The sequence below is a fragment of the Mustela lutreola genome, chromosome 9 (assembly GCF_030435805.1).
Source record: "Mustela lutreola isolate mMusLut2 chromosome 9, mMusLut2.pri, whole genome shotgun sequence".
NCBI lineage: Eukaryota > Metazoa > Chordata > Mammalia > Carnivora > Mustelidae > Mustela > Mustela lutreola.
This window is the reverse complement of record NC_081298.1, coordinates 93,845,066-93,856,081: the sequence shown is the minus strand read 5'-3', so window position 1 is coordinate 93,856,081 and position 11,016 is coordinate 93,845,066. Positions and strand designations below refer to the sequence as shown.

The 11,016-nt window shown below is 48.7% G+C and overlaps 1 long non-coding RNA gene across 3 annotated transcripts in view; it reads right to left on the bottom strand.

Annotated features, from left to right (window-relative positions):
- Nucleotides 1–236: 236 nt before the first annotated feature.
- The window catches only part of LOC131840285 (uncharacterized), a 29,943-nt gene continuing 19,163 nt past the window's right edge, over nt 237–11,016 (bottom strand). For all 3 annotated transcript variants that reach the window (XR_009357303.1, XR_009357305.1, XR_009357304.1), the window contains one exon: nt 237–2,897. This is a non-coding gene — a long non-coding RNA (uncharacterized LOC131840285). The remainder of the gene's footprint in view (nt 2,898–11,016) is intronic.

Here is an 11,016-nt window from a genome sequence, read left to right as displayed (position 1 = left end):
TTAGGCAAAGAGGCCAGGTGAGTGCCGCACCATGGTTTGCATTACAGAAGATCTCTGAGATTAGGGAGCCTGAATCCTTTATAATAGGCAGTAAGTTTGCCTAATTTTGACCCAGAAGTAGATTTTTTCTTTACTGTTCTGGACAGCATACAAAGCTGCTCTCTGCTCCACAGGGAGACACTTCTGTCTTCCTGGACCATTAACGACATAAGCAACCTTGAAAAGGCAGCCAAGAACAAAGGAAGCCTGAGTCTGGGCTGGTAAGACATGCAGAAAAATGAGACACATGCAGCGTCTTCCAACAGGGGGATCAAGAGATTTTTTTTTTTATTCATCTCATAATGACAAACCATGGCATTGTCCAAAACTGTGTCATAGTGCACTAGTCTAGAGATCCCAGCCTAGAGATCTGATGGGAATTTCACATAAGAGTCTCGGTGAGTTTGAGGGCAAGAGTGAGAGATGTACCTCATTTGTAAAGGCATATTTCAGCATGCTCTCTTGGTTCTCTGCAATAGTCTTCAGTGTCACCTCCAGACTGAAGACTACCCACTAGGCCCCATGTTTGCCTGTGCTCAGGACAAGCCAGAGCTGATGGAGGGTTAGTGCTCCTGGAGTCCATCCTTAGCCAAAGATGGGGTGATGGTGCTTAGATACCTCCACTTCCTTCCCCTTGTCTGGGACAACTCAGTGAGATTATGCCCCAGTTTCCCATACCAATTGCTACTCAATCTTTATCTGCTCCTTCCAATCACTTTCTCATTTCTGCACTCTCTCGGAGCTTTCTGAGGTCACTTGCATTCATATCCTTTTCTTAGTACTACTTCTAGGGGATCCCAACCTCAGACAAGTAACTGACTTCATAATATTCTATGAAATGTGTATTGTTCTCACAATACAAGCTATAGAAAATAAAGTTTACCACACTATGCTTGAGTCATGGAGATACACAAAAAATAGTAACAATTCCTTCTAAGAGAGGAGCAGATCAACAGAGGACAGGGAGGGAAATATGGGATTAAAGATGCCAAGATACCCTAATTTAGACCCTGTGCTAGCTCTTGAGAACACAGCAGCTGGACTATCTCTGCCAGTACAAAGGTAGAGATGTAAGGTATGTAAGATATGTAAGGTATGGACCACTGGCCAAGGGAGCGCTCGCCTGCAGTCTTCCCTTCTGTGGAGCTCTCCCCTTATACACCAACTCCAAGTCTACAGCCTTCTTAGACCAGACTCTTCCCTTACAGGAATTCCAATCACACATAGGCATGAGTATCTGAGAATAGTTATGAATGGGATCCTTGGGGCACTGAATTTAAATGAGCCTCAAAGCTTTGAGCTAACGTGAGGAATACCCAAGAAGGGGGATGAGGTAGGAGTCAAGAGCTTCAGAACCACTTGGAGGGTTTATCCAAACCACACACCTAATGAGTTGGAGATATCCCAAGAGTGGGCTGAATGTCTCCAATTCAGCCACATCCCTGCATAATTTACATTCTGCCCAGAACCACTCTGCCAGTCTTCCTCCCCAACACATACCCTGGAAATTCTCCCCTTCAACCCTTTAGCAAGCAAATAAAGCATATTGGGAAACTACTAGCATTAATTAGCACTTACATTATTGCTCATTATCATTATCCTCTCTTGAGTTAAAACAGTTCTTCATATTTTTCAAAGCTTTATCATATTGACTATATGTCATTTGAGCCTTTTTCTTTCTATTCCCCCCATTAAATAAATATGAAAATATCCTCATTTCACAGAAAGTGAAACTTTGGATTAGAAAAGGAAGCTTGATGGAAGTACTCTCACTTTACAGGTAAAGAAACTGAGACTCAGAAAGAGTGGCTTGCCTAATATCACACAGGACATTACTGTCCCAGAGAGTAAGAGGAGCATCTTGTTATACATTACTGTAGTGCTTATCACTAGTTGGGTGTTTACGATCTGCCAGGTCCTGTATGTTGATGACATTCAGCTCATCATTTTCATTAATGCTTATGAAAAGCCTTCCAGGTAGGTGTTATCATGATCCCCGTTCCACATATGAGGATAGCAAGTCTCCAAGTGGTTAGTGCTTTGCCCCAGGGGAAGGCAGATCCTGGCTGGGTGGGCATGGATGTGTGTGGAGTTAGGCCTCCTGGCCTGCCAGCTCTCTCCAGGCATGAGCTCAATCAGATCTGACAGCCAGATGTCTGGGCTGTGACGTCAGGGCTTAGGGCAAGGGGCTGGGGGGCAGCCAAGCTCTGGTTGGTAGCCCCCACCCAGACAGCTCCCCATGTGCTGGACCACATGAGAGCCAGAGTGAAAGAATATGTCTGCTCCTCCCAGCTGAAAACACCCCGCTGATGTGCTTGGGGCTGGTCTTTGTACCAAAACCAGACCAATATTTATGGGTCCCTGGTTGGAGTGGGCTCTAGAAGAGTGCTGGACTCCATCCCTGCAGCTCCAGGTACCCTGCAGGCAGATGCGCCAGAAGAGGCCAGTGACTGCCCATCACAGTAGCACCCGGCTGAGGACTGTCTTCCACTCCCCCGTCACAGTCTCCTCTGTTCATCCATAACCATTTGGCCATTGCTTCTTCCACAGATGTGTTCCACGGTCTCTTCCCAGGGAGACATCTTGCTCCCCTCCAGGCATGGCCTACAGCTCAGAATGTACACCCAAGCTGACCTCACTACTTCACATCAGGAAGGGTTTGGTGTGAGTGCCAGACCAAGTCTCGGGTCACTGGTGATGAAAATCTGCTGTCATGTCCCTTTCCCCCAGCCCTGACACTGTCCTTCGGCAGCAGCCCTTGAAGCCTTCTCAGTATCCAGATGTTTGGTGTCCTACAGCCTGGCTGATGTCCAGTCACACCACAGCAGCATTAATGGGCCATGGAGGCATGGAGGCTTCTGCTGGAGAAGATGGAGGTCAGTTTACTTAACTCAATTATAAACAAAAGCAAGAATTAGCCTGGGTGACAGAGGGAAGAGAAAAGGAATAAATTAAGCCCAGGCTGAAGAAACACCTGTGGAAAGGACTCCTCAGCCCTGGGGAAAGTGGCAGCCATAAACAAACCACAAGAGACCCTGGATCACAAACTACTAATTTGCTGATTGTTGATGGGTTTACACAGTCTAAAATGGGAAGAAAGCCACGGTCAGGCAGTAACCCAGTCACCCTGTGTGGGAGAATTTAGTCACGAACTAGCAATTCATTACTCATGAATTAGCAAAGATGGACCAGCCCTGGTCTAGGGTCATAGGCCTGAGAAGGGACTCTGCCATCTTGGGGGATGGATGGCACCCAATAGGGTGGCTGCGCCCTCTACAAACACAAAGACAGACATGGGAGGGGTTGCATTTGCACTCAGATAGCTACAGGACTAATAAGCAAAACCAAATAGGTATATGTATCAGTCAGGAATCTTGGTTGCAACTTGAACCAGATTAAGGGAAAGATGGATATTATTTACTCAAAGAATCCAACCAAGTCATTGTAAAAGCAAGAATGCAAATGGGCTTCAGGAATCCTTCAAGGTCCTCTAGGCCTGCTTCTCTGCTTCTCTCTCCTCTTTCTCTGCCTCTCTCTCACCATATATATCTCTATGCCTCTCTGTGTGTTAGTTTCCTTCTCTTACTGCACAGTGGTTTCCATCATACAAAGAAGACATGGCCTCTAACAGCTTCTAAGTTTTACACCATACTATGTCCACCCCATCCTCTTTCTCAGTTTTTATTTTTTTTAAGATTTTATTTATTTATTTGAGAGATAGAGCAAATGAGAGCAAGCATGAGATGGGGGAGGGGTAGAAAGAGAAGTGGGAGAAGCAGACTTCCCACTGAGCAGGGAGCCTGATGCCATGGCTTAATTCCTGGGATCATGACTGGAGCCAAAGGCAGATGCTTAACCAACTGAGCTACCCAGGCACCCCATCAGCACCCCATCACCCCACCTCAGTTTTTGTTTTTAAAAAACATATCAGGGAATGACTGTGAGTAGCCTGAATTGAGTGAAGTGATTGGTCTTAGACCAATGAACTAGAACCAGAAGGGTAAGGAGCTACAATTGATCCAGCTCAGCCAAGACCCAACAGTGACCACAAAGGTAGGGCTGCCAAACACCCAGGCAGTCAGGCAGTCCCCTCTTTTCAACCATGTGCTGATGGGAACAGCAGAGAGAGGAGGAGACTCCAGATGGAAGGAGGGGTGTGGGGTATTAATTGCACAGCCGGCCACAGCACCCTATGGACAGCGGCAATACAGAACCATTACGCAGCATGCGCAGCAGGAATCTGGAGTGAGGACTGTGTGACTGAGTTGGGCAGACCAAAGAATGTACCGCAGAAGTGAGTTTTAAAGGTTGGGTAGGTGTGCAATCAGGGAAGAGAGGAGAAAATGCACTCCAGGTTGGGAGAAGCAAGGGACAAAAGATGCAGGAGTCTAAGAGTAAACAGATATGATAAGAAATGGTGTGTCTGGATGATGGACTCGACAGTGAGCCTGAAAACTCCAACAGTCCCATCATATGAGGCCTGAATGCCTTGGAAAAGGGCTTAGACTTTATAATATAGTCAGTGAGGAGCCACTGATGTTTTGTGAGCCAGGGTGACATGATCAATTTTTCATTTAAGAAACACTTTCTGGGGGCGCCTGGGTGGCTCAGTGGGTTGAGCCGCTGCCTTCGGCTCAGGTCATGATCTCAGGGTCCTGGGATCGAGCCCCGCATCGGGCTTTCTGCTCCACAGGGAGCCTGCTTCCCTCTCTCTCTCTCTCTCTCTGCCTACTTGTGATCTCTGTCTGTCAAATAAATAAATAAATAATCTTAAAAAAAAAAAAAAGAAACACTTTCTGGATGCTTGTTATTTTCTAGGCCTTGTGCCTGATGCTGTGTCCAGAGAAAAGGAAAGTGCATTCCTGCCCTCAGAGGGCCCTCGGTGGAAGGGTTACAGAAATGGAGCATTATAGTTCTGCTCTGACACAGACAGAGCCTGTGCCATAGAGGCCAAGGGCTGGAGTTACATCTTACAGCTCCCAAAAGGCATGGGAGTAGGTGAGAAGGGGCCTCCCAGAGGGGTCAACACTTAGGCCAAGTTCTGAGGGCTAAGCAGGTATCTGCCTTGTTGGGCAGATGGAGAGAGAGGGATGGGTGAGAAACACAGACCAAGAAACAGGAGGTGCAGTTCTCAGAGCTCATGAAACCACTTGGAATGGCAAAGCAGGAATAGGAAGAAGCAGGGTGTGGGCTGGAAGAAAAAGCAGCAGCCAGATGGGGTACACTCCGCAGGCAGTGGGGAGCCATGGAAGGTGTATAAGCAGAGGGTACACATTTTACGTGGTGTGGCTGCTCTGTATACCTGGGGAGGCAGATGCAAACAGGAGCCACAGGGACAGCTAGCAGGCAACTATAAGGTCAGGAGGAAAGAGAAGACACCTGGGCTGAGGCAGGGATGGCTGTGAGGGAAGTTGAGGGATGGATTACATGGGAACAGATGGAGACAGCCTGGGGCCGGAAGGATGGTGCCACACACAGGAGTAACAGCCCCATAGGGAAAAGGAGATTTGGGAAGAAAATAATGAGTTGGGTTTGGAGACCTATTAATTTTGAGGTATTAGTGGGGCCTCCAAAAGGAATTGCCCAGTTGTGTGGTAGAAGTGTGGGTGCAGGGTCAGGAGGTACTTCTGTGCAAAGACAGAGGCGGCAGAACACCTTACTTTGGCAAGGTTATTTCCCAAAGTAACACCTTACTTCGGGGTTTGAATCCATGGCTGCTTTCGGCGCCCAGCAGAGAACACACAGAGAGGGAGGAGAGCAGGCCAGACAAGAGAGCACCAACATTTCAGGGGCAGATAGAGGAGAACTGCCCAGGGAAAATAGTAAGAAAGAGCCATCGGAGGTAGCTGTTCAATATCTGTTCTCTCCTCCTTACCTGGCAATGGAATTTCTGCCTGGCTCAACAGCACAGTCCCCAGCAAGGTGTGGCCACATGCTGCCTTCTGACCAGTGGGACAGAGCTGAAGGGACACTACAATTTCAGAGATCTGCCTCCGAAGGGGAACTGCATATCTTCCCCATCTCGTCGCCCCTTTCCCACAGACGACAGGATCAGGAACAGCCACCCAGGGCCAAGAAACCAAAGCGGCATACAGAAGATTGCAGAGCACAAAGGAGCCGGACCCTTAACGCCATTGAGCTGCCTCACCGGCCATGCCCCCAGGCTTCTCGAGAGAGAAATGGATTTCCATCTTGCTTCAGCCACTGTATCTTGGTATCTTGGGGTCCATTGGTTCAGAGGGTAGCAGAAAGGCCAGGGAGGAGGCTGGTCAATATAATGGGCTACCACAGAGGTCAAAGGAATGAGGTCAGAGAATTGACCTGGCAATGGGGTCCCTGATGACCATGCTGAGCATGGACTCAGTGCAGGGGAGGGCTCTGAGGGGAACAGGCTGAGGCGATGGAAGTGGAAGAGAGAAGCAAGTGCAAACAGCTCCAGGAAGGCAGGCTGAGGGTGGGAGCTGAACAGACTGGCTGTGGGCTGGATCACCAACAGTGTACAGACAATGGTAAGAGGCACGCAGTGCTAGTAGATGGGGGGGGGGGGGGGGGGAGTGAGGAAAAGGATACAGGGAAGCCCTATAGTCATGGGAATGCTTTCGAGTCCTGAGCTAGAGCATAGTCTTCTGGCATGGACACAGGCGGTATCATTCCTAGGTAGGGACACCCCAATCCACAGGTCCCACAAAATATCCCTAGATCATCAAGGAGACCAAGAGAATGGAAAGAATTGTGAAGGCAATGGTTGGGGTGGGAGAATCAGTGACTTCTAGTGACTAGTCAGGAGGCAAGTTTGGACAAGTGTTGGATGGTGTTTCATGACAGGTTTGGCAAGAAGAAACAAAGTTCCCACAAAGTGCCATCAGCAGCAAGCCTGGGTGGATCCAGGGGCCACCCACACCTGCTTCTCTTAGGCAGCTTTCATGGGACCATCATTGTCCAATGTTGGGGACACTGGCTCTGTCCAAGCTTATGTACACTGGGCAAAAAGAACCAAGGGCTCAGGGGCAGACTGGGGACTTGACGGGGAGAAGAGGAAGACAGAAGGGAAAGCTAGGCTAAGGGGAAGAAGAAGGAGGGACCCATCTCTTGGTCCTGGGCTTTCCATTGCTGGAACAGGAAGAGTGGGGACTGGAAAGGTCTGGGTCAGGAGGAGGTGCCAAATAGACGGTTGGGGACATGCTGGGCCTGAGGTTCCCCTGGAGAGTAGCGGGGAGACAGAGGGTCGAGGTTTCTGGTTCTCACGTCGCCAGAGCTGAGGGGAGCATGGCTGGAATGCACTACAAGCCAGTGTCCATCCCCCGGGGCAGCCAGTGGGGAATCTCTAGCCCTGAAGTCATCGCCACCCGAGGAGCCTGGACCCCGCCATGGAAAAAGGGTCCCGCAGGGGCACCCGGCGCCGGCCAGTGAGGATGAGCTCATCGCTGCTTGCCGCCTCTTCCCCTCTTTTCCAGGCATCTCAGATTTCTGGATGTCAGGAGCATCTAACAGACAGGAGCAGAGGACAAGAAGGGGGCTGGGACCCAAGGTAGGATGTAGGGGGCCAGCAGTATTTCCCTCCACCCCAGCACTACTCCTGCCTCCTCTGCTTCATCCTAGGCCAGATACAGGAAAAGAGCCAAAGCTACCTTCCTTCCCACCTCCATTTTAAGGGACCAAGGAGGCCCTAATGATAAGGTCCCTAAAAAAAAATGCATCTGTGTTACCTGGAGAGATGGCACAGCTGTCCTTTCCCATCAGCGCATGCTATTGCCATATACTTGCTATGAAAATGAGGGTCCTGAACCCAAAAGGAATAGGAAACAGAGCAGAGGAGGCAGTCAGGGTGGCAGGAGACTGGTGGGGCTGGGCACATCGGGCAGGAGGCATGGAGCTGCCACATGATGCAGCAGTTGGAGCACTGTGCTGAGAGTCAGAGCACAACACCAGGCCCAGCTCCTGCTTGACCACTGGGTAGCTGTGCGACCCTGGGGAAGCCAGTCTATCTTCCTCAGTTTCCCCTACATGAAATGGAATTGCCACCTGATCTTAGAGTGTTTTGAGGATCAAGTGAAAGCACAGATCTGGGCTTTGGAAGCTTACAACACTCTGCACTCAAGGAAAGCACATTTCTGATGCAAATAAAGTGGACTTGACTTTGTGGCTGCTATACCATACAACCACAGGCGCCACCATTCACGCTGCAGCCTGTAAGAACAGGGTGCCCCTTCATGTGAGTGATGCTCTTGGGAGTGGTACACACCTGCACACTGTCTCTATAGCTGGGGAAAAATGGCTGTCCAGAAGTTTCCCTACACGGAGAATGGGGGTGCCCTAGTCATCTGACCGTTGGCACTCTGGGAGCCAGATCCCTGCAGAACAGTCCGGCATGGCAGATTCTAATCTAAACAAGAGCATGCCGCTGCCCAAGGGGAGGCAACAGGAGGAAGCCAGTCCATTGCATCTCTTGAGGTCAGGATACAATGAGACACACTGCAGTAAATGAGACCATCAGTGAGACTACAGAAGAGACAGCGACACGTTGGCCAGGTCTGGCACCTGCAAGATTGGCTCAGACATCCCTGGAGGACTACCCAGAAGCCCTGTGAGGTTACCACCTACAAAGACTAGATTTCCTGTCTACACAGATGACATCTGACTTTCAGGGTTATTGCTGTTGTCAGTCACAGATGTTATAGGCCAAAAGTGACCTTGGAGGTCAAACACTCAGGTGCAACCCCTCTTTAGGTCATTGTCTCCACTGCAGGAGCCTGAGGGACACAGGGCCCTAAACTCAGGGGAAGCTGATCCCATAGCCGTACAGCTCTCCCCATCTAGAACTAAAGGGCTCTTGGTGGCATCATTTCCCCTGCAGGGAGAATTTTCTAAGGGAAGGGAGGGAAGGAAATGAGCTACTAGTAACTGAGTCCTTAATCTGTTAGGCATTTTACCTGTGCCCAGCAGATAGTAGGTGATCAATAAATAAGGTGCTGAATGAATGGATGGAGGGATGGCTGAATAGCGGAAGAAAAGAACCAAAGTCATCTAACACCTGACTAATTGCACCGATCTTGCCTCCTATGGGAATGATATAATGTCTCTTGCAAATAGATACCTTCGTGTGAAGCAGAGTGTCTTGAAGAATCACAGGGTTTGCAAAGCTGGCCTCAGGGAAAAGAGCTGGGACACGAAGGGAACTCATTTTCTCAGCATACCAAAAACAATAATTTGACAGATTCTGGAGAGAATGCAAGGATATAGGAAATGGTGCCTGGGAATGGGGAGAGGGTTGGAACTTGGCAATAGATGAGGGCCAGGCTGGGCCTGCCAGAGAAATACAGTTAATAGGATGAGCAGCAGAGGTGAGAGTGGGCTTTTCAGAACACAAAGGCTAGAGGTCACTCTTTAAGCTCCTATCTGGGCTGCACTTGCAGAGATAAAACCTCTAAAACATCACCCCCAGAATATAAGTAAAAGCTGTCACATCTGTGGCCCTGTACTTAGGAATATGAAGAAATCTGTGGGGTGAGGTGTCCATCAATTAAAACTAAGAGCCAGCCAGGTGTTAAGGTACGTAGGTGGGGATGGACACAAGAAGTACAAATACATGCCTTTGCATTATGGCCAATACTTGCAGCCATCAGAACTCCGGAAATGAAATAGGCCACCTCACACATGGAGAGGGCTCCATCCCTAGAGGTTTCTAAACAGACTTCTTACAAGTAAGTCTCAAGCCCAGGTGAAGACTGGGCCACACCAGGTACCTCCCAATCCTGACAGTCCATGTTTACGCTAAAATGGTCAAAGAAGTCTTCCATTCATTGAGCCAACATCCACCTCCCTATCTCTTCCTCTTCTCTGAAGCAATACTCAGAAGTTTGGGCCCTCATTCACTTTCAAGTCCTTTAAGGATCTGAGGAGAGCTGTTGTGAAGAGAACATTCACTGCCCTCCAAAACTTCATCTCTCCTGTTTGAGCAAACTTCTGGACTACACTTGCCAGCCTCTCTTGCTGTTATGTGCACACACACGACTAAGTTAAATCCAATGATACTTTAGCAGAAGCAATGTACACCATTTTCTGGCTTGGCCCATAAAATTCTCCCACGACCCCACTCCTTGTTCTTTCCCATCCTGAGGAGCAGGATGTTAACACCCAGAGTACTGGAAGCTACATGTTGAAGATGGCAGGGTTATCACCAGTGGGTTTCCCAGTTTGAAGAGAGTTAATGTACAAGAGGGTGAAGATTATCTGGCTATGTAGCATTTTATCTGTGGTTTATGTTGTAAAATATCTCGGCATGGCATTCAAAGCCCTCCATGCTATGGCTCAAGCTGACCTTTCCATCCTTGTCTTCTTCTGCTTTTTCCTACGAGTCTTGTGCTCCAAAAAAACTTTCCTAGAATCTGTTGGATTTCTGGGAAGCCAGAAATACCAGGGGAACTGAGGAGTGATGGCAAGCACATTTGTGAACTTTGCCATAATTTGTCCTGCCTCCGGCTCCTGGTGTCTCCTCCCTCTAAATTGTTTTCCCCTTTCCATAAGCCCCTCCACATTGACCAAGTCTTTCTTCTATGGCCATAGCAGCCTTCCATGATACCTACACTGTCCTACTCCCTCCTGAACCCAACAAGCAAACAGTGCCTGTCATTAAAGAGTACAGAAATATTCTAGTTCCTGTCTTTTCAGGTACCTGAGAAGATTGCACTTCCTTTCTTCTTTTGAGCTTAATCTCACTTCAGCCAAGAAAACATAGGTGGAGAAAATATGTGTCATTTCTGAGTAATGCACATAGAATGTGAATGAGAAATTCTATTGTTGAAAGCTACAGAAATTTGGGGGTTTTGCATTACCTAGCCCAAGCTGACCAATACAGAGACAATACATGACTCATCACATTGTCTTCTTACTGCCACAGTGACCCTAAAAGCCTATAGACTTGGATCCTCCATCAGCACAGTCCATAGGTGACTATGGAAACAGAACCACCTTCTAACA